Consider the following 6,011-nt stretch of genomic DNA (forward strand, 5'->3'; position numbering starts at 1 on the left):
AAAGAACGCGATCATTCCTTGAAGTTGTCGGTCAAATCAGGATACAATAGACAGCACTTTATCTCACTGAGAAATAGGGTAGTGAAAGAAATAAGAAAATCTAAAGCTGACTTTTTCATTACTGCTCTGAATAGTGCGAAGGGAAATTCAAAAATAACCTGGAATTATATTGAAAAACTATTGGGTGATACACAAAATAACAAAACAAAACTAATGCAAATTCAATTAAATGGAAACATCCTGACAGAACCTCAAGTGATGGCTGATGCTTTTAACAACTACTTCATTGAATCTGTGTCAGAAATCTCTTCTAAGTTTGCAGTAAAACAAATGAAGGAATACCCTGCATTGTCTGCAACGCAGTTCTTTACTATTACAAATATTACTGAGACCAAAGTTATCGATTTAATTCATTCACTCAAACCATCTAAGGCAAAGGATGTTTTTGGAATGGACACGAACATGCTCAAAGATCTAGGTTCAACTCTTGCTCCTCCTATTGCCTCAATCATTAATCTTTCAATTTCATCTGGTCACTTTCCAAAGGCCTGGAAATCTGCTATTGTTACCCCTGTCTTTAAATCCGGTGACTCAACTTCTCTGAATAACTACCGACCTATAAGCATTCTTCCGGCCATTTCCAAAGTTGCAGAAAAATGGGTGTCAGAGCAGATTGTCCATTATTTAATCAGCAGCTCCCCCTCTCTCCACGCCATGCAGTTTGGTTTCAGATCCAAGCATTCCACTGAAATGGCTACATGCCTCTTCATTGAGAAAATAAAATCTTCTCTCGACAAGGGTGGAGTTGTAGGGGCGGTGTTCTTGGACCTCAGGAAAGCTTTCGATACAGTAAATCACTCTGTTCTTCTTACCAAGCTCTCAAAATTTAACTTCTCTCGCAAAGCTGTGAGCTGGATTGAATCATATCTGCATGACCGAACACAATCTGTATCAGTTAACAACTGCAGATCAGAGTCTCTTAGGCTAACCTCTGGAGTCACTGTGCAATTTAAAAAAAAAATACAGTCTTTTAAACTGGGACAGTCTTCACATATTTGCAGATTTAAATTTGATTTATAAAGTACTGCATGATTTGGCCCCAGCTCCTCTGGCTGAGTTCATCAGCCAAAGAAACAGCTCTGAGCGTGTCACTCGAGGCTCTGTCAGAGGTGACTGACTCATTCCTCTGCGCAGGAGCACTTTCAGTAAGTCAGCCTGGTCAGTGAGGAGCGCTGGTGAGTGGAACTCAGTACCTGAGGAGGTTAAACTCCTTCACAAAAAAACTGAAAATGTGGCTAGTTAACACCTATAGCTGCCAACACTAAAAGACATGTTATGTTGTCTTTTTGTTATGATCAAAAAAATTATGGTTTTATTCTCTCTTAATAGTATAGTTTGATTATGTATCCTGTATTATATTGTCTTGTAGATGTATTTTACTGCTTTTTTACATCATGGCCAGGGGACTACAGACGAAAACTAGCCTTCTGGCTAATTCTGGCTTTTTTAACCATGTATACTTCATGTGTTTTATGAAATTGCATTGTCCCCTTTCAAAAATAAACTGATAAACTGATAAACAAGATGCATTATTTGCCTTGAGGATGTTGATGGAAAAGTACAGAGAAGGTCAGAAGGAGCTACATTGTGTCTGTTGATCTAGAGAAAGCCTATGACAGAGTACCCAGAGAGGAACTGTGGTACTGCATGCGGAAGTCTGGAGTGGCAGAGAAGTATGTTAGAATAATACAGGACATATACGAGGGCAGCAGAACAGCGGTGAGGTGTGCTGTAGGTGTGACAGAAGAGTCTCTGCTAGGTTGAAGGGCAAAGTTTATAAAACAGTGGTGAGGCCAGCCATGATGTATGGATTAGAGAGACCACAGGAAGCAGAGCTGGAGGTAGCGGAAATGAAGATGTTGAGGTTCGCTCTCGAAGTGACCAGGTTGAATAAAATTAGAAATGAGCTCATCAGAGGGACAGCCAAGGTTCGATGTTTTGGAGACAAAGTTAGAGAGAGCAGACTTCGATGGTTTGGACACGTCCAGAGGAGAAATAGTGACTATATTGGTAGGATGATGAGGATGGAGCTGCCAGGCAAGAGAGCGAGAGGAAGACCAAAGAGACGGCTGATGGATGTCGTGAGGGAAGTCATGAGGGCAGTTGGTGTTCGAGAGGAGGATGCAGGCGATAGGCTGACATGGAAAAGGATGACGCGCTATGGTGACCCCTAAAGGGACAAGCCGAAAGGAAAAGAAGAAGGGCTTTGATCTTTCCAATATTTTGCACTTGAAAAAAATAATTAATAATTTTGGAAATAATCAGTGTTAGAGACACCAACACGTGTCCCATATGATCTGGCAGTCAGGATTAGTGGTTTTCACTGGTCTCCTACTCCCGGTATGGGAATGTAATCCGAATTCTTTTTGTTTTGGCCTGGTTGTTTTACGAAAAATGGCTTGAAAGTAAGTGAAGATTATTTTTTTTAAGAAAGTTGAAGTGACACCACTATATGGTCGAGAGACCAGGATTCCTGGTTTTCACCCCGGCGGCCCGGGTTTGACTACCGTTTTGGGAATGTTCCTTGAATCGCTTCTGAACTCTACCATTTAGACTTTGTCACCTCGTATGGTAACACCTCAGTTCCAGTATTATGGGATGGATCTTCACCCAGGGAGCCAGGTCTGACTCCCAGTATGAGAGCATTTTTTTTACCCAGCATTCCACCAATTTGGCTGTTCATCCAGAAAACTTCCGATTGAGCTTGGGGAAAAAACACAACAAAGGTGTTTCCCAGATGGCCAAGCGGGCAGGATTCTTGGTTTTCACCCATGAGGCCTGGGTTTGACTCTGGGTATGGGAACGTTCCTGAATTCCACCATTTGGGCTTTGATCATGCAGAATATTTCTCTTATTTTGTGCTTCGAAAAAGTGGCAGACCAACGTGTCCCATATGGCCCGGGTTCGACTCCCGGTGTGGGAATGTTCCTTGAACCTCTCCTGAACTCTCCCATTTGGACTTTGATTAACACTTGGTAGGGCAACATTCCCTTAATTCTGGTAGTGTGGCATGGATATTAATCCCAGTGTGACTCCCTTTATGAGAGCTATTTTTTACCCTGCATTCCACCAATTTAGCTTTAACATTCATCAGCAAAAAAAATAAAAAAATAAAAATAAGCGCTTGGTGAAACGTTCAATATTTTGGGAAAAAACCAAAACAAAACAAAGGAGTCGCCCATATGGGCAAGCGGTGAGGATTTGTGGTTTTCATCCAGGTCTCCTGGGTTTGACACCCAGTATGGGAATGTTCCCTGAATTCCACCGTTTGGGCTTTGATCTTGATGCAGAAAATTTCAAATATTTTGCTCTTGGAAAAAAAAAACTCAGAAAGAATAAGTGGTAACAATAATTTGAACTCACACCACGATGTGTCTCATATGGTTTTTACCCAAGTGGCCCGGGTTTGACTCCCAGTATAGGAATGTTCCTTGAATATCTTTTATCAGAATTTTTTTTAAAAATAAGTTGAAGAAATATCATTGTGTCCCATATGGTCTCGCGGTCAGGATTCTGGTTTCACCCTGGACGGCTCGGTTCAATTCCCAGTATGGGAAGGATCCAAAAGATAGTTTATTTTTAGCCTTGTCTTGTTGCGCAGTACTGTAACTATCTGACGGCCAATAAAGTTTTTTCAAACTTGTCGGTGAAAAAACACGTCGTCGGTGTGGGACTATTTTGCGGTGTCTCAGACAAACCACACGTAAATTATTTGCAATCTGTGCACAACTGAAATACGTCGTTTAAATGCTTCAACACAAATTTGATCGAGCACCTGAAGAATGTACACGAGGAGCATGCCGTGTTCAAGCAATGCAGCGTGGGGAGGGTGGGGGGCGTAGTCAAACAGACTCAAACTCTGGACAAACCCTCTGGACAGTGAGAAAGTTAGAGTAAGCATGTCATTAACAGTATTTATGAAAGTAATTTAATTGCAATAAAGTAATTTAATTACAGTAAGTTAGCACCCATTATTTCTGTCCTGTAATGTTGATTTGACCTAAACTTATGTCAGTGGACAATCCTTGAATGCCCCCTAGAGGTCATTGGTGTTTTAACTTTTGTCTAAAATACAAGAGAATAATTTGAGCTGGGATGGCTCCAGCACGCCTGCAACCCTTGTGAGGATAAGCTGTACAGAAAATGGATGGATGGATGGATTAATGGATACAGTATAGAGGACACAAGTATATACAAGTCATGTAAATAGACACATTGCTCCATCTTGTGATCAGATCGGTGATTGGTTATCTTTTTTTAAAAACTTGGTGATCGGCCCCAAAAATCCTGATCGTGTAAAGCCTAATTTTATTGTTTTTGTCGACCTGTCCAGTTTTTTTCCCAATATATCAAACTCATCTGTCTTTCATATGAACCTTAAATATAAATATAAACTAGAATACACAACATGAGAACAGATTTACCTGATTTACAAGATTTTCTTTTTGTGTCTTGCAGACATCAATGAAGATCTTCGTACTGAGCGGCAGGAGCCAGAGCCCCCTCACATTAAAGGAAGTGGAGGACGAAGTGGTCCACCACATCAAAGAGGAAGAGAAATTGGAGCCCACTCCCATTAAAAAAGAGGATGCGGATGAGCACCCCTATAGCAAACATGAAGTAGACGAGGACATCACCAAGTTTCTATCAACTGGTGTGCCTTTGAAGACTAAAGATGAAGGCCAAAGTGAGGAGAGCAGAGGGGCGGAGCCTCCAAGCAGCTAAAGTCAACACATGACAACAGAAGGTGATGGAGACCCCTGTGGAGGATCACAAGCAGACGGACTTTCTTACAGTACTGTATTCTTTCGACACAAAATGGCTGGTGTCCCAGCCTTTTTTGTCACGAGTTTCATTGACAATGAGACAGTTAGACAAAAAATATTTGAAACTTTCACACGGAATTTGAAGATGGCATATATTTGTAATTTTTGCAAAACATGCCAGTTTTCAACATGTCAGGATGGCCGAGTGGTCTAAGGCGCCAGACTCAAGGTTCAGCACCTTCTGAATGGGGTTTCTGGTCTCCGAATGGAGGCGTGGGTTCAAATCCCACTCCTGACATGACTTTAAATGTTTTCATTTTGACAATTTGAATGCAAATGTACAGAAATCCATCCATCCATCCATTTTCCGAGCCGCTTCTCCTCACTCGGTTCGCACTAACCAGTCGGCCACCGTGCCGCTAAAATGAACTTGTTTGTGAAATATGGACCATGAGGACCCATACTTCCTTAAAGTAATGTATACATTTTGTCCAATGTTTTAGTGATGTCAATATCAAATAAGTGAATGATTGATTGAAATAAGACTTTTGGTGGTGAACTATAAAGTGTATTTGTAATCCTTATTAAAATACATTCATTTAAACAGTGACGGTGACTGAACTTGCCTGTATATCGAATCCATTTCCCCCATTAAAAAGAATGGAAATGTCTTGAATCCATTGGAAACCCTCCAAAAACAAAATGCTCTAACGTAAAGCAAGAAATGGACGTGCTTGCTTGTGGACTCTTGGGATTTTTTTGTCAAAAAAGGACATTTGAAAGCATTGTTCTATGATTGCTTTGTAATTCTGATTTTCTTTGAATTGAATTTTGATATTGTTGTGAACTTTAAAGGGACATTTGTATGGTCTATTTGAAGTGTCGCTACAGATTTCGCAATGTGATTTTGAAAATTAAGCAAATAATATATATTAGATACATGTATATATATTATATATATAATTTTATATGATTTATTATTAATTATTAAACAACATTATTATAATTATTATTATTAGTTTTTATTTTTTCAGAAAGGAAGAGCCATGATCCCCTTCATCAGGGATGGGCAAACGTTTTGACTCAGGGGCCACATTGACTTTTAAAATTTGACAGGCGGGCCAAGACAGGACCAGATGCTTACATATAAAAAATAAACAACAAAAAAAGGCATTGTCGTGGTAA

At 40.2% G+C, this 6,011-nt stretch overlaps 1 non-coding gene across 1 annotated transcript; it reads left to right on the forward strand.

The window, feature by feature from the left end:
- Positions 1–5,017: 5,017 nt before the first annotated feature.
- Positions 5,018–5,124, forward strand: trnal-caa (transfer RNA leucine (anticodon CAA)). Its single transcript has 2 exons — positions 5,018–5,055; positions 5,079–5,124. It is a non-coding gene; the product is annotated as a tRNA-Leu (tRNA).
- The last annotated feature ends 887 nt before the right edge of the window (positions 5,125–6,011 follow it).

Source organism: Phyllopteryx taeniolatus, unplaced genomic scaffold (genome assembly GCF_024500385.1).
Source record: "Phyllopteryx taeniolatus isolate TA_2022b unplaced genomic scaffold, UOR_Ptae_1.2 contig_269, whole genome shotgun sequence".
NCBI lineage: Eukaryota > Metazoa > Chordata > Actinopteri > Syngnathiformes > Syngnathidae > Phyllopteryx > Phyllopteryx taeniolatus.